The sequence below is a fragment of the Pseudophryne corroboree genome, chromosome 5 (genome assembly GCF_028390025.1).
Source record: "Pseudophryne corroboree isolate aPseCor3 chromosome 5, aPseCor3.hap2, whole genome shotgun sequence".
Classification (NCBI taxonomy): Eukaryota; Metazoa; Chordata; class Amphibia; order Anura; family Myobatrachidae; genus Pseudophryne; species Pseudophryne corroboree.
This window is the reverse complement of record NC_086448.1, coordinates 467034292-467052245: the sequence shown is the minus strand read 5'-3', so window position 1 is coordinate 467052245 and position 17954 is coordinate 467034292. Positions and strand designations below refer to the sequence as shown.

The following is a 17954-nucleotide window of genomic DNA, read 5'->3' as shown; positions in this document are numbered from 1 at the left end:
TGGGGGGACGTCTTGAAACTCCAGTTTGTATCCATGGGACACTATTTGTAAGACCCATGGGTCCAGGCCAGATTGAAGCCAGATCTGACTGAAAAGTTTCAGACGTGCTCCTACCCCAATGGAGCCCCAGCGACATGCTGCAGATTTGGCAGAAGCAGGGGTTGTTTTATGCTCCTGCGATCCTGGAGATGCTGCGGATTTCTTTCCTCTTCCCCTTCCTCTACCTGCAAAGAAGTGAAAACCTTTGGCCTTTTTGTATTTGTTGGGCCGAAAGGATTGCATGTGAGAGTGATGTGTCTTTTTCGCCGGTGCAGGAGCATAAGGTAAGAATGTCGACTTACCTGCGGTAGCCGCAGAGACTAACGCATCCAGCCTATCTCCAAACAAGGCCTCACCTTTATACGGGAGAGCCTCCATATTTCTTTTGGAATCTGCATCAGCATTCCACTGACGAATCCACAACACCCTCCGAGCTGATACTGCCATGGTAGCGGCTTTTGAACCCAAGAGTCCAATATCTTTCATGGCTTCTAGCATGTATGCAGCAGCGTCTTTGATATGACCTAACGTTAGGAGTATCTCGTTTCTATCTATCGAGTCAATTTCTGATGATAAGTTAGCTGATCATTTTTCGATAGCCCTACTCACCCATGCGCAAGCGATGGTGGGCCTGAGCAACGTACCATTGGCCACATAGATTTTAACGTAGTCTCCAACGTGCGGTCTGCCGGCTCCTTCAGTGAAGCCGTCCCAGGCGCAGGGAGAATCACCTTTTTAGTTAACCTTGACAGGGCACTGTCTAATACGGGGGGTGACGTCCATCTTTTCCTGTCCTCTGTCGGGAAAGGATAAGCAACCTGAATCGTTTTGGGAATCTGAAATTTCTTTTCAGGGTTTACCCAAACTCCCTCAAATAGAGTATTAAGCTCATGAGAAGGAGGGAAAGTTACATTAATTTATCTTTCTTTATAAAAATATGCCTTTTCCTGAGGTACAGGAGGTGCTTCCGTAACTTCCAAAACTTCCTTTATAGCAACAATCATATATTGAATTATTTTTGCCAATTTTGGATCTATCCCCCTGGAATCACTATCGTCGACACAGGAATCAGAATCCGTGTTGGTATCAGTATGTACTATTTGTGCAAATGGTCTCTTATGTGACCCAGAGAGGTCACCTGCGGCTGGAAAGGCAGAACTATGAAAAATCACATCTTCCACTGATTTTCTCCAGCTCTCTGCATGAGACTCAGACTTATGTAATCTCTTACTGATATGATTCACACTATCACGTAATTCTTTCACCCATTCAGGCTCGTTGTGTGCCGGCAGCGCCACCACATTACAACTCTGTATCCCTAAAATGGCTCCCTCAGGGGAAGAGCTCCCTGCCTCAGACATGTCACACACGTGCACAAACACACCACACCACAGACACTCCGGGGCTTATAGGGGACAGACCCACAGTAAAATCTGTCAGAAGGACACAGATAGGATTTGCCAGTTCACAACCCAGCGCTAGTAATAAATTGTCTGTGAAACAGAAAATGCCCACTGACATGCAGCGCTTTTATAATGGTAATCACACAATATATAGCACCAAATTTCACTGTGACCCCCCCTGTTTTGCACCCTGATACTTGGTTCAGCAGTGGAGGACCAGCGTTCTTCTCTGCAACCTGGAAGGAGAGAAAATGGCGCTGAGCAGTGTGCTGGCTGACTGAGGAGGAAGCCCCGCCCCCGTAATGGCATGTTTCTCCTCAGCATTTATGAGGTAATTTTTTATACTGGCGGGGGTAGGACTGTGCCTCAGCAGCTTATGCCCCTTTATTTGCCAGTTTTACTAGGTTTCATGCTGCCCAGGGTGCCCCCCCCCCCCACACGCCCTGCACCCTGCAGTGCCTGTGTATGTGTGTGTAGCATGGCGCACAGTGTTCCCGCCCGCTGCGCGGTACCTTTTAGCCATCACGATGTCTGAAGAATTCTTCTTACACTCACCTGTCTTCTGACTTCTGGCTCTGTAAGGGGGGGTGACGGCGGGCTGTGGGAGTGAGCACATAGCTGCAGCTAGCGTTCAGTTACCTTCAGGAGCTAATGGTGTCCTGTCAGCCAGAAGCAGAGCCATGAAACTTTTCAGGAAGTTGGTTCCTACTTCTGCCCCCTCAGTCCCACGAAGCAGGGAGACTGTTGCCAGCAGTTCTCCCTGAAAATAAAAAACCTAACATAAGTCTTTTCAGAGAAACTCAGTAGAGCTCCCCTGGAGTGCATCCAGTCTGCCTGGGCACATTTCTAAACCTAGGTCTGAAGGAGGGGCATAGAGGGAGGAGCCAGTTCACACCCTTGAAAAGTCTTAAAGTGCCCATGGCTCCTGCGGAACCGTCTATACCCCATGGTACTGAAGTGGACCCCAGCATCCTCTAGGACGTATGAGAAAACAATCATAATACTTACCGAGCCCTGCTCCCGCTTCCAGACCGCTGTAGTCCTCTCTCGCCGCCCGCTCCTTGGCACTATGGGAGAGACGTCATGACGTCTCACAGTGGGGGTAATTCCAAGTTGATCGCAGCAGGAAATTTTTTAGCAGTTGGGCAAAACCATGGCCCTCATTCCGAGTCGTTCGCTCGTTCTTTTTTTTCGCATCGCAGTGAAAATCAGCTTAGAGCGCATGCGCAATGTTCGCACTGCGACTGCGCTAAGTAATTCTGCTATGAAGAAAGGATTTTTACTCACGGCTTTTTGTTCGCACCGGCGAACGTAGTGTGATTGACAGGAAATGGGTGTTACTGGGCGGAAACACGGCGTTTTATGGGCGTGTGGCTGAAAACGCTACCGTTTCCGGAAAAAACGCAGGAGTGGCCGGAGAAACGGGGGAGTGTCTGGGCGAACGCTGGGAGTGTTTGTGACGTCAAACCAGGAACGACAAGCACTGAACTGATCGCACAGGCAGAGTAAGTCTGGAGCTACTCTAAAACTGCTAAGTTTTTTTTGTTCGCAATATTGCGTAAACTTCGTTCGCACTTTTAAGATGCTAAGATACACTCCCAGTAGGCGTAGACTAAGCGTGTGTAACTCTGCTAAATTCGCCTTGCGACCGATCAACTCGGAATGAGGGCCCATGTGCAGTGCAGGGGGGGCAGATATAACATTTGCAGAGAGAATTAGATTTGGGTGGGTTATTTTGTTTCTGTGCAGGGTAAATACTGGCTGCTTTATTTTTACACTGCAACTTAGATTGCAGATTGAACACACCACACTCAAATCTAACTCTCTCACATGTTAAATCTGCCTCCCCTGCAGTGCACATGGTTTTGCCCAACTGCTAACAAAATTCCTGCTGCGATCAACTCGGAATTACCCCCAGTGACAGCGCCGGAAGCCGGAGCTCAGTACTGAGCTCCTGCCTCCGGCTGCCGCTGGGCGCCCGCTGGTGACGTAATCTCAGTGGGCGCCCGGCATCTCCCTCCAGCGCTGCACACAGCTGGTGAGGTGAGCTGGAGGAGGCGGAACTGCATTCCGTCTCCAAGCGGAACTGACGGAACGCAGTTCCGCCCCGTTCCGGCTCACTTTAACCCCTGCTTGTACTAAATATCCCTGTAGTAATGCACTTGTTCTTAACTAACACTCTCTAAATGACATGTAGAATACCTAAGTGTCCTGTAAATGCACAACGCTGATAATGCAGGCGGCTTTACAGATGAGACATTGTCCAGCAGTCCCAGAATCAGCTCAGCATGTTGTGATGGCGCCCAAAAGCTGACAGGGAGTGAGGGAAACAGAGAGATGCAGCTCCAGGGTGGGAGCATTTACTGTAAATGGCACCCAGGGGCTGGGGGAGGTGTTACAGGTCAAAGCCTTATCCCCTTGCTGGACTTCACCACCGGGGGACCCTGTTACCTCCTCCCTTGATTCGGCCATGCAATCCCGGAGAGCTGCGGTGTGCGTGCCTGAGGAGAAAAAACGGAGTCCTCCACTGTAAGTACCCGGCAACCAGGGCGCGGGAGTATACAGCGCCGCCAGGGGAGGTGATGAAGCTGCAGCATGAGATGTCAAAATTACATCTAGCACTAGGAGTGCCTCTGCTGCAGCCCTTGAAGTCTTCTATCTTTTTATAAAAGCTCTTTTCAGGGCTGCCTCTTAGTGTCCTGCCTGCAGGGCACCAACTTACAAACTGAGCTCCTGTGCACGGAGGTGGGGTTATAGAGGAGACGGCGCTGAGCATCTTGGGAACAGTCAAAGCTTTTAGTCTGTTGGTGCCTCGGATCAAGATCCAACTCTACACCACAATGTTATACCCTGTGGAACCCCAGTGTACCCCGCTGCAGAAATAATAGTCTGCAATTTGCAGGCATTGGTGAGATTCCAGAAAGTCAGTCTCATATTTGAAAGTGGCAATTTAAAAGGCAAAACCAAAATGGTATACAGTATATATTTATTCTGTAGTCATGGTTTGGTGTTATATACTTCATGAAAACACAGATACTTTTCAGGGCTTGCTCATGTATTGTTTTATTCACAATTAGTTCCATATAAGCAGAATCGGATTGGCTCACAGGGGTACATCGGAAATCCCCAGTGGGCCCGTGGGCCCGACTCCTCTAGGGTTCAGCTTCTGGACTGTGCACTTAAATTATACATTGTCATTCTACTAGAAAGGTCAGTTACTTAGCGAGCAGCACCACAGATGATTATGGGCACTTTGTTTTTATGGGAACTAAACCAGGATTCACATTCATAGCACTCAAAGTGGGTGGTCCTAACACATCTCTGTATCCTCCTCTTGTTGGCTATCAGCTTTGGCACAATGAACAAGGAGGTAGATATATTACGCAGCAGGCCTCGGCCATTATTTGTGCGGACCCGCTTCACCTCGTATTGCGGTGAAGGGGTGCAGATAACGGATGCATGTATTAATCTGTCTGGTGATAAGCGCTCTCCCACTATCGGCTGTCCTTAACCTTGAGTGTGCATGCACCGATTATTGGCCCTCATTCCGAGTTGATCGCTCGGTATTTTTCATCGCATCGCAGTGAAATTCCGCTTAGTACGCATGCGCAATATTCGCACTGCGACTGCGCCAAGTAATTTTACAATGGAGATAGTATTTTTACTCACGGCTTTTTCATCGCTCCGGCGATCGTAATGTGATTGACAGGAAATGGGTGTTACTGGGCGGAAACAGGCCGTTTTATGGGCGTGCGGGAAAAAACGCTACCGTTTCCGGAAAAAACGCAGGAGTGGCCGGGGAAACGGGGGAGTGTCTGGGCGAACGCTGGGTGTGTTTGTGACGTCAAAACAGGAACGACAAGCACTGAACTGATCGCACAGGCAGAGTAAGTCTGAAGCTACTCTGAAACTGCTAAGTAGTTAGTAATCGCAATATTGCGAATACATCGGTCGCAATTTTAAGAAGCTAAGATTCACTCCCAGTAGGCGGCGGCTTAGCGTGTGTAACTCTGCTAAAATCGCCTTGCGAGCGATCAACTCGGAATGAGGGCCATTGTTTACTCAGCTGCACCCGCCTCTTATTGAAAAAAATAAGATTTTACTTACCGGTAAATTTATTTCTCGTAGTCCGTAGTGGATGCTGGGGACTCCGTAAGGACCATGGGGAATAGACGGGCTCCGCAGGAGACAGGGCACTTTAAGAAAGAATTTGGATATGGGTGTGCTCTGGCTCCTCCCTCTATGTCCCTCCTCCAGAACTCAGTTAAAGAAACTGTGCCCGGAAGAGCTGACAGTACAAGGAAAGGATTTTGGAATACAGGGCAAGACTCATACCAGCCACACCAATCACACCGTATAACTTGTGATAAACTTACCCAGTTAACAGTATGAACAACAACGGAGCATCAGACAAACCTGATGCAACCATAACATAACCCTTATTTAAGCAATAACTATATACAAGTATTGCAGAAGAAGTCCGCACTTGGGACGGGCGCCCGGCATCCACTACGGACTACGAGAAATAGATTTACCGGTAAGTAAAATCTTATTTTCTCTAACGTCCTAGTGGATGCTGGGGACTCCGTATGGACCATGGGGATTATACCAAAGCTCCCAAACGGGCGGGAGAGTGCGGATGACTCTGCAGCACCGAATGAGCAAACACAAGGTCCTCCTCAGCCAGGGTATCAAACTTGTAAAACTTTGCAAAAGTGTTCAAACCTGACCAAGTAGCCGCTCTGCAAAGTTGTAATGCCGAGACCCCTCGGGAAGCCGCCCAAGAAGAGCCCACCTTCCTTGTGGAGTGGGCTTTTACTGATTTTGGAAGCGGCAATCCAGCCGCAGAATGAGCTTGCTGAATCGTGTTACAGATCCAGCGAGCAATAGTTTGCTTTGAAGCAGGAGCACCCAGCTTGTTGGGTGCATACAGGATAAACAGCGACTCAGTTTTCCTGACTCTAGCCGTTCTGGCTACATAAACCTTCAAAGCCCTGACCACATCTAGTAACTCGGAATCCTCCAAGTCACGAGTAGCCACAGGCACCACAATAGGTTGGTTCATATGAAAGGATGACACCACTTTTGGCAGAAATTGCGGACGGGTCCGCAACTCTGCCCTGTCCATATGGAAAACCAGATAGGGGCTTTTATATGACAGAGCCGCTAATTCTGACACACGCCTAGCTGAAGCCAAGGCTAATAGCATGACCACCTTCCAGGTGAGAAATTTTAACTCCACGGTTTTGAGTAGCTCAAACCAGTGTGACTTCAGGAAACTCAACACCACGTTAAGATCCCAAGGTGCCACTGGAGGCACAAAAGGAGGCTGAATATGCAGCACTCCCTTTACAAACGTCTGGACTTCAGGAAGAGAAGCCAGTTCTTTTTGAAAGAAAATGGATAGGGCCGAAATCTGGTCCTTAATGGAACCCAATTTTAGGCCCAAAGTCACTCCCGCCTGTAGGAAGTGAAGGAACCGGCCCAGCTGGAATTCCTCCGTAGGGGCCTTCCTGGCCTCACACCAAGCAACATATTTTCGCCATATACGGTGATAATGTTTAGCCGTCACGTCCTTCCTAGCCTTTATCAGCGTAGGAATAACCTCATCCGTAATGCCTTTTTCTGCTAGGATCCTGCGTTCAACCGCCATGCCGTCAAACGCAGCCGCGGTAAGTCTTTGAACAGACAGGGTCCCTGTTGCAACAGGTCCTGTCTTAGATGTAGAGGCCATGGGTCCTCTGTGAGCATTTCTTGCAGTTCTGGATACCAAGTCCTTCTTGGCCAATCTGGAACAATGAGTATTGTCCTCACTCCTCTTTTTCTTATGATTCTCAGCACCTTGGGTATGAGAGGAAGAGGAGGAAATACATAAACCGACTGGAACACCCACGGTGTCACTAGTGCGTCTACAGCTATCGCCTGAGGGTCTCATGACCTGGCGCAATACCTCTGTAGCTTTTTGTTGAGGCGGGATGCCATCATGTCCACCTGTGGCAGTTCCCACCGACCTGCAATCTGCGCGAAGACTTCTTGATGAAGTCCCCACTCTCCCGGGTGGAGGTCGTGCCTGCTGAGGAAGTCTGCTTCCCAGTTGTCCACTCCCGGAATGAACACTGCTGACAGTGTTTTTACGTGATTCTCCGCCCAGCGAAGAATTCTGGTGGCTTCCGCCATCGCCACCCTGCTCCTTGTGCCGCCTTGGAGGTTTACATGAGCCACTGCGGTGATGTTGTCTGACTGAATCAGCACCGATTGGTCGCGAAGCAGGTTCTCCGCTTGACTTAGGGCGTTGTATATGGCCCTTAGTTCCAGGATATTGATGTGAAGGCAAGTCTCCTGACTTGACCACAGCCCTTGGAAATTTCTTCATTTCTTCCCTGTGTGACTGCCCCCCACCCTCGGAGGCTTGCATCCGTGGTCACCAGGACCCAGTCCTGAATGCCGAATCTGCGTCCTTCGAGAAGGTGAGCACTCTGCAGCCACCACAGCAGAGACACCCTGGCCCTGGGGGATAGGGTGATCAGCCGATGCATCTGTAGATGTGATCCGGACCACTTGTCCAACAGATCCCATTGAAAGGTCCTCGCATGGAACCTGCCAAAGGGAATGGCCTCGTACGATGCCACCATCTTTCCCAGGACTCGCGTGCAGTGATGCACCGACACCTGTTTTGGTTTTAAGAGGTCTCTGACCAGTGTCATGAGTTCCTGAGCCTTCTCCGTCGGGAGAAAAACCTACTTCTGGTCTGTGTCCAGAATCATGCCCAGGAAGGGCAGACGCGTCGTAGGAATCAGCTGCGACTTTGAAATATTCAGAATCCAGCCGTGCTGTTGTAACACTTCCCGAGAGCATGCTACGCTGATCAGCAACTGCTCTCTGGACCTCGCCTTTATGAGGAGATCGTCCAAGTATGGGATAATTGTGACCCCTTGCTTTCGCAGGAGCACCATCATTTCCGCCATTACCTTGGTAAATATTCTCGGAGCCGTGGAGAGACCAAACGGCAACGTCTGGAATTGGTAATGACAATCCTGTACCACAAATCTGAGGTACGCCTGATGAGGTGGATAAATGGGGACATGAAGGTATGCATCCTTTATGTCCAGAGACACCATAAAATCCCCCCCTTCCAGGCTTGCGATGACCGCTCTGAGCGATTCCATTTTGAACTTGAACCTTTTCAGGTATATGTTCAGGGATTTTAAATTCAATATGGGTCTGACCGAACCGTCCGGTTTCGGTACCACAAACATGGTCGAATAGTAACCCCTTCCCTGTTGAAGGAGGGGAACCTTTACCATCACCTGCTTAAGATACAATTTGTGAATTGCAGCTAACACTATTTCCCTCTCTAAGGGGGAAGCTGGCAGGGCCGATTTAAGGTAACGGTGAGGTGGCATCTCCTCGAATTCCAGCTTGTATCCCTGAGACACAATCTCTATAGCCCAGGGATCCACCTGGGAGTGAACCCACTTGTGGCTGAAATTTCGGAGACGCGCCCCCACCGGGCCTAGCTCCGCCTGTGGAGCCCCAGCGTCATGCGGTGGATTTAGTGGAAGCCGGGGAGGACTTCTGTTCCTGGGAACTAGCTGTATTGTGCAGCTTCTTTCCTCTACCCCTGCCTCTGGCAAGAAAGGACGCACCTCGGACTTTCTTGCCTTTTTGTGATCGAAAGGACTGCATTTGGTAATACGGTGCTTTCTTAGGTTGTGAAGGAACATAAGGCAAAAAATTTGACTTTCCAGCCGTAGCTGTGGAGACCAGGTTCGAGAGACCGTCCCCAAACAATTCCTCACCCTTGTAAGGTAAAACCTCCATGTGCCTTTTTGAGTCGGCATCGCCTGTCCATTGCCGAGTCCACAGGACCCTTCTGGCAGAAATCGACATTGCATTTATTCTAGAGCCCAGTAGGCTAATGTCTCTTTGAGCATCTCTCATATATAGGACAGCGTGTTTTATATGCCCCAGGGTTAGTAATATAGTATCCTTATCCAAGGTATCAAGTTCCTCAGATAAGGTATCTGTCCATGCTGCTACCGCACTACACATCCAGGCCGACGCAATCGCCGGCCTTAGTAAGGTACCTGAATGTGTATAAATGGACTTCAGGATACCCTCCTGCTTTCTATCAGCAGCATCCTTTAGGGTGGCCGTATCCTGTGACGGCAGGGCTACCCTCTTGGATAAGCGTGTTAGAGCTTTGTCCACCCTAGGGGAGGATTCCCAGCGTAGCCTGTCCATTGGCGGGAAGGGATACGCCATAAGCATCCGTTTGGAAATCTGCAGTTTCCTATCTGGAGATTCCCAAGCCTTTTCACATAACTCATTTAACTCATGTGAAGGGGGAAAGGTCACCTCTTGCCTTTTTTCCCCATACATATAAACCCTCTTGTCAGGGACTGGGGTTTCGTCTGTGATGTGCAACACATCTTTCATCGCTATAATCATGTAACGAATGGCTTTAGCCATTTTAGGCTGTAACTTTGCATCATCGCCATCGACACTGGAGTCAGAATCCGTGTCGATATCTGTGTCAACAATTTGGGATAGTGGGCGCTTCTGAGACCCTGACGGCCTCTGCGACATAGGATCAGGCATGGGTTGAGACCCTGACTGTCCCAAGGCTTCAGCTTTATCCAACCTTTTATGCAAGGAATTAACATTATCATTTAAAACCTTCCACATATCCATCCAATCGGGTGTCGGCGCCGTCGTCGGGGACCCCACATTCATTTGTTCCCGCTCTGTTTCCACATAGCCTTCCTCGTCAAACATGCCGACACAAGCGTACCGACACACCACACACACAGGGGATGCTCTATTTGAAGACAGTTCCCCTCACAAGGCCTTTTGGAGAGACAGAGAGAGAGAGTATGCCAGCACACACCCCAGCGCTATATGACCCAGGAATCACACAGTAACTTAGTGTTAACCCAGTAGCTGCTGTATATACTGTTTTTGCGCCAAATTTATGTGCCCCCCCTCTCTTTTTACCCTCTTCTACCGTGATTCTGCAGGGGAGAGCCTGGGGAGCTTCCTCACAGCGGAGCTGTGGAGAGAAAATGGCGCTGGTGAGTGCTGAGGAAGAAGCCCCGCCCCCTCAGTGGCGGGCTTCTGTCCCGCGTTTGTGTGTAAAATAATGGCGGGGGCTCATGCATATATACAGTGCCCAACTGTATATATGCTGCTTTTTGCCAAGAGGCTCCTAATTGCTGCCCAGGGCGCCCCCCCCCCCCCCTGCGCCCTGCACCCTACAGTGACCGGAGTGTGTGGGTTAGTGTGGGAGCAATGGCGCACAGCTGCAGTGCTATGCGCTACCTCATATGAAGACTGGAGTCTTCTGCCGACGATTTCGACGTCTTCTTGCTTCTGACACCGGCTTCTGTCTTCTGGCTCTGCGAGGGGGACGGCGGCGCGGCTCCGGGGTCGGACGACCAAGGGTGCGATCCTGTGTACGATCCCTCTGGAGCTAATGGTGTCCAGTAGCCTAAGAAGCAGGACCTATCTTCGGTGAGTAGTGCTGCTTCTCTCCCCTCAGTCCCACGTAGCAGAGAGCCTGTTGCCAGCAGATCTCTCTGAAAATAAAAAAACCTAACAAAATACTTTCTTTTTAGCAAGCTCAGGAGAGCACACTAAGTAGCACCCAGCTCGTCCGGGCACAGATTCAAACTGAGGTCTGGAGGAGGGACATAGAGGGAGGAGCCAGAGCACACCAGTATCCAAATTCTTTCTTAAAGTGCCCTGTCTCCTGCGGAGCCCGTCTATTCCCCATGGTCCTTACGGAGTCCCCAGCATCCACTAGGACGTTAGAGAAAAAACTTTATTGTTTCTGTTTGCACAATCCTCTATCTGTCAGAAGCAAGACCCAGGGACAATGCTGTGTTGTGCTATAATGGCAGCTGCAGCTGTCGAAGTCGATAGTTAGAGTTGTCGGAACGGTCAGAGCCCTGTCAAATTCTATGGTTCTACGAGTGGGCTGGGTCTAGGTGCTGTATCTGTAAGAGGCATGGCCTTTGGCATCCTGTGGTGAGCATCAGGGCGAGAAAATGTGTGAGGGCTGCATGCACCCCAGCAGTGTTTAGGAGACAGTCATACCTCTCTGTGCTGTGTGAACTGCCCATTTGGGTAGAATTTTACACCATATTTGCCTACTCTCCCAGAATGTCTTAGAGGCTCATGAATCTTGGGTGGCTCTCCCAGATGGCTGGAAAAGTGAGAAAATTTCCAGGAGGCTGCCCACTTTCTGAATGTAGTGGGTGATCTGGGAAGCCAATGAATGGCATTATTGTGGACCCCTCCTCCACTCTACAAAACCAGTAATCACTGTATAGTACAGCAGGTTTTGGGTGCACACTTACATGTCCCCCGCATTGTCAACCTGCAATTTAGTGACATGAATTTGACCTTTGCTCTGCGTACTAAGAAGACATATCACAGGAACATTGTAACTTGGATTCATTAGTTCTCAATCTCTCAATTCCTTTTAAAGGCAGCAAACTTTGCCAGTTTGTTTATAAATCTACACTATACTGCATGCATTATAAATATTTACTGTATATATTTATAAAGGGTGCCAAGACCATGCACTGTAGGAACATACTTACCTACTCTCCCGGAAGCTGCGGGAGGCTCCCGTTTTTTGGGGTAGCCCCCCGCACCCCCGGAAGAGTGGGCAGGTCTCCCGCATCCTGCTCGCACCCTAGTGATGCGAGCAGGATGAGAGATAACCTCCAGCATTCGCGGGTCCGTCGGGTGGAGAAGGGGTTAAAATGACGCACATCGCGTCATTTTAACCCCGCCCCCTTCCCGCGGACCCGCGAATCGCGGCATTTCCCGATGCGGGGGCGGGGCTTAGTGGTGTCACAGTCCGGCCCCGCCCCTGAAGTCACCTGCTGCGTCTCCTCTCCGGGCTTCTCCCGGAAAGGAGAATTAAAATGTAGGTAAGTATGTGTAGGAACCATGGCCCTCATTCCGAGTTGTTCGCTCGCAAGGCGATTATAGCAGAGTTACACACGCTAAGCCGCCGCCTACTGGGAGTGAATCTAAACATCTTAAATGTGCGACCGATGTATTCGCAATATTGCGATCAAAACCGAGTTAGCAGTTTCTGAGTAACTCCAGACTTACTCTGCCTGTGCGATCAATTCAGTGCTTTTCGGTCCCGGCTGACGTCATAAACACACCCAGCGTTCGCCCAAGCACTCCCACCGTTTCTCCAGACACGCCTGCGTTTTTTCCGGAAACGGTAGCGTTTCCTGCCACACGCCCCTAAAACGCCGTACATCCGCCCAGTAACACCCATTTCCTGTCAATCACAATGCGTTCTCCGGAGCGACGAAAAAGCCGTGAGTAAAATTACTTTCTTCTTAGTAAAGTTACTTGACGCATGCGCAGTGCGAACATTACGCATGCGCACTAAGAGAATTCTCACTGCGATGCGATGAAAAATACCGAGCGAACAACTCGGAATGAGGGCCCATGTTCTTTGCAGAGTAATTATTACCCCTTTTCCACCAAAATCCGGAGTTTGACCCGGGATTTTTCAGCCGGCATTTTGGGAGGGGTGTGGACTGTGTCAAGCATCCAGCACCCAGCTCTCCTTCCAGGCCCACTCTGTGCCCAGTAGACCTAGGATTTTTCCCTTGTAGCCGTTTCCACTGAGCCGCATCCCAGGTAGACATGACAATTACCCAGGTTTTTCAGCCAGTGGAAAAGGGTCATATGTCCTCTCTAATAGCTTGCCAAGCCTCCGTGTTGACTGACCACACCTCCTAAGCATGGTTTCTTACCATTGCATTGCCCTGGTGGGCCCTTTATGTCCCAGTCTGACACTGCATGTACACTCAGGGGTATATTTACTAAAGTGTAGGTTTACAGAAGTGGAGATGTTGTCCATAACAACCAATTAGATTCTAGCAAGTATCTTCTAGAAGGCGCTAGAAAACCCCTGACAGGGGAAGTGAATAACATTAATTACCTCGTTATAATGTCAAAAGGTAGGATATATTAGGCAGCAAGTGAACAGTCAGTTATGGAGATTGATGTGCTGGATGCAGGAAAAATGGCCAAGTGTAAGGTTCTGAGTGACTTTGACAAGGGACAAATTGTGATTGCTAGGTGACTAGATCAGAGCATCTACAAAAATGCAAGTCCTACGGGGTTCAGTGTACAGTGCTTAGCAGGGCCGTAACTACGTGTGTGCCAAGGGGGCTTGGCACACAGCGCAGTTGCCCTGAGGGCACAACGGCCAGCGGCATGTAATGAGTCAAATTGACTCATTACATGCCGCCGAAGTCTGCGCCGTGCGCCCCGCTGTGTAGGGAGAAGAGGACCAGCGCCGGGCAGCGGAGAGAAGGAGGAGGAGGGAGGGGGAGCAGAGAGCCGCAGCAGCGCTATTTGATTGGTAGTAAGCGCCGCTGCAGCATCCCCCTCTCCTCCTGTATTGGCTGCCTGGCGCTGCTAAGGATGCTGGGATGCGGTTCCCCAGCATCCACAGCAGCGCCAGGCAACCAATACAGGAGGAGAGGGGGATGCTGCAGCGGCGCTTACTACCAATCAAATAGCGCTGCTGCGGCTCTCTGCTCCCCCTCCCTCCTCCTCCTTCTCACCTCACACAGCCTGCACCGAGAGGAAGCTGCACGAGGAGCCTGTCAGCGGGGAGAAGGTAAGTATATCGCCCCCCCCCCCTCTCTCTCTCTCTCTCTCTCTCTCTCTCTCTCTCTCACCGTCTGCCGCAATGTGTAAAATGGGGTCTCGTCTGCCGCAATGTGTAAAATGGGGTCTCGTCTGCCGCAATGTGTAAAATGGGGTCTCGTCTGCCGCAATGTGTACAATGGGGTCTCGTCTGCCGCAATGTGTAAAATGGGGTCTCGTCTGCCGCAATGTGTAAAATGGGGTCCCGGCTGCCGCAATGTGTAAAATGGGGTCCCGGCTGCCGCAATGTGTAAAAAGGAGGCCTGGCTGCCGCAATGTGTAAAAATGGGGACTGGCTGCCGCAATGTGTAAAAAGGGGGACTGGATGCCGCAATGTGTAAAAATGGGGACTGGCTGCCGCAATGTGTAAAAAGGGGGACTGGATGCCGCAATGTGTAAAAATGGGGACTGGCTGCCGCAATGTGTAAAAAGGGGGACTGGATGCCGCAATGTGTAAAAAGGGGGACTGGATGCCGCAATGTGTAAAAAGGGGGACTGGCTGCCGCAATGTGTAAAAAGGGGGACTGGCTGCCGCAATGTGTAAAAAGGGGGCCTGGCTGCCGCAATGTGTAAAATGGGGTCCTGGCTGCCGCAATGTGTAAAATGGGGTCCTGGCTGCCGCAATGTGTAAAATGGGGTCCTGGCTGCCACAATGTGTAAAAAGGAGGCCTGGCTGCCGCAATGTGTAAAAATGGGGACTGGCTGCCGCAATGTGTAAAAAGGGGGACTGGATGCCGCAATGTGTAAAAATGGGGACTGGCTGCCGCATTGTGTAAAGAGGGGGACGCACTGCCCCTGTCTTACATGGGGGGGGGGCGCCACTGTCGTTTCTTGCACACAGCGCTAAAATGGCTAGTTACGGCACTGGTGCTTAGTAACCTTCAAAACTGGTAAACATATGACAGGGTCAGAGGGGCTCAAGGCTCACTGAGAACACACAGTGCATCACAGCTTGCTGCGTATGGGGCTGCTTAGCCACTGGTCAGAGTGCCCATGTTGACCCCTGTCGACTGCCGTAATCGCTTACAATGGGAGTGTCAAACCTGAACCATGGAATAAAGGAAGATGATAACCTGTTCTGTTGAAATGTGGTCTTTTTTACACCATGTGGACGTAGATTACCCGGGGAAGAGATGGCAACAGGATGCACTTTGGGAAGAAGGCTAGCCATTGAAGTCAGTGTGTTTATCTAGGCAATGGGCCTAATTCAGACCTGATCTTAGATGTGCCAAATTTATCACATCAACGATCATTTTCTCAGACATGCGGGGGGCGGGGCGCTCATTTCGCCCAGCGGGTGAAATGAACGACGTGCTAGATTGTGCCTGCCTAGCACCGGCAATAGCGACACGCGGGGCCACGCAACGCTATCGCTGTGGGGCTTACACACGAGAGATCCAGGCTTAAAATCTAAGCAATCTGTTATTATTATTCAATTTTATTTATAAGGCGCCACAAGTGTTTTGCAGCGCCGTACAAAGGACAGTACAGGGAGACAAAACTTAGCATTACAGTAAATAAATAACAAAAATAGAGTACAGGTAACAAAGAGCACCACACATTCTCAAGACATAGGCCCTCATTCCGAGTTGTTCACTCGTTCTTTTTCATCGCATCGCAGCGATTTTCCGCAAACTGCGCATGCGCAATGTTCGCACTGCGACTGCGCCAAGTAAATTTGCTAAGAAGTTTGGTATTTTACTCACGGCATTACGAGGTTTTTTCTTCGTTCTGGTGATCGGAGTGTGATTGACAGGAAGTGGGTGTTTCTGGGCGGAAACTGGCCGTTTTATGGGAGTGTGCGAAAAAAACGCTGCCGTTTCTGGGAAAAAGGCGGGAGTTGCTGAAGAAACGGGGGAGTGTCTGGGCGAACGCTGGGTGTGTTTGTGACGTCAAACCAGGAACGAAACTGACTGAACTGATCGCAGTGGCAGAGTAAGTGTCGAGCTACTCAGAAACTGCTTAGAAATTTCTATTCGCAATTTTGAGAATCTTTTGTTCGCAATTTTGCTAAGCTAAGATACACTCCCAGTGGGCGGCGGCTTAGCGTGTGCAATGCTGCTAAAAGCAGCTTGCGAGCGAACAACTCGGAATGAGGGCCATAATACAGCTAAGATGTAAGTAGTGAGGGAGTGATCATCGTACTACTAGGGGCTGGTGGCAATAGATAGAGATGAGCCTTTACCAGCAGGAGAAAAATAAGATTTTAAACCTACCGGTAAATCTTTTTCTCGTAGTCCGTAGAGGATGCTGGGGACTCCGTAAGGACCATGGGGATAGACGGGCTCCGCAGGAGACATGGGCACTTTAAGAAAGACTTTGGATCCGGGTGTGCACTGGCTCCTCCCTCTATGCCCCGCCTCCAGACCTCAGTTAGAGAAACTGTGCCCGGAGGAGACGGACAGTACGAGGAAAGGATTTTAGTTAATCCAAGGGCAAGATTCATACCAGCCACACCAATGACACCGTATAACTTGTGATATACTATCTAGTTTACAGTATGAAAAAACAACATAGCATCGGTCCAAAACCGACAAAACTATAACATAACCCTTATGTAAGCAATAACTATATACAAGTCTTGCAGAAGTAGTCCGCACTTGGGACGGGTGCCCAGCATCCTCTACGGACTACGAGAAAAAGATTTACCGGTAGGTTTAAAATCTTATTTTCTCTAACGTCCTAGAGGATGCTGGGGACTCCGTAAGGACCATGGGGATTATACCAAAGCTCCCAAACGGGCGGGAGAGTGCGGATGACTCTGCAGCACCGATTGAGCAAACAGGAGGTCCTCCTAATCTAGGGTATCAAACTTATAGAACTTTGCAAAGGTGTTTGACCCCGACCAAGTAGCAGCTCGGCGCAGCTGTAGTGCCGAGACCCCTCGGGCAGCCGCCCAAGAAGAGCCCACCTTCCTAGTGGAATGGGCCTTAACCGATTTTGGTAACGGCAATCCTGCTGTAGAATGCGCCTGCTGAATCATGTTACAGATCCAGTGAGCAATAGTCTGCTTTGAAGCGGGAGCGCCAACCTTGTTGGCTGTATACAGGACAAACAGTGCTTCTGTCTTCCTGACTCCAGCCGTTCTGGCCACGTAAATTTTCAAAGCCCTGACCACATCAAGGGACTCGGAATCTTCCAAGTCACGCGTAGCCACAGGCACGACAATAGGTTGGTTCATATGAAAAGATGAGACCACTTTAGGTAGGAATTGAGGACGAGTCCGCAATTCCGCCCTATCCATATGGAAAACCAGATAGGGGCTTTTATGTGATAAAGCCGCTAATTCCGAAACTCGCCTAGCCGAAGCCAAGGCTAACAACATGACCACCTCCCAAGTGAGATATTTCAACTCCACCGTTTTAAGTGGTTCAAACCAATGTGACTTAAGGAAACTTAACACCACGTTAAGGTCCCAAGGCGCCACCGTAGGTACAAAAGGAGGCTGAATATGCAGTACTCCCTTCACAAAAGTCTGTACTTCTGGGAGAGAGGCCAATTCCTTTTGAAAGAAAATGGATAAGGCCGAAATCTGAACCTTAATAGATCCTAATTTTAGGCCCAAATTCACTCCAGTTTGTAGGAAGTGAAGAAAACGGACCAGATGGAATTCTTCCGTAGGAGCATTCCTGGCCTCACACCAAGAAACATATTTTCGCCATATTCGGTGATAATGTTTTGATGTCACGTCCTTCTTAGCCTTTATTAGTGTAGGAATGACCTCATCCGGAATACCTTTTTCCGCTAGGATCCGGCGTTCAACCGCCATGCCGTCAAACGCAGCCGCGGTAAGTCTTGGAACAGACAGGACCCTGT

At 49.9% G+C, this 17954-nt stretch overlaps 1 protein-coding gene across 2 annotated transcripts in view; it reads left to right on the top strand.

Annotated features, from left to right (window-relative positions):
• OTULIN (OTU deubiquitinase with linear linkage specificity) overlaps positions 1-17954 on the top strand; it is a 285053-nt gene that overhangs the window by 69007 nt on the left and 198092 nt on the right. The window lies entirely within an intron of this gene.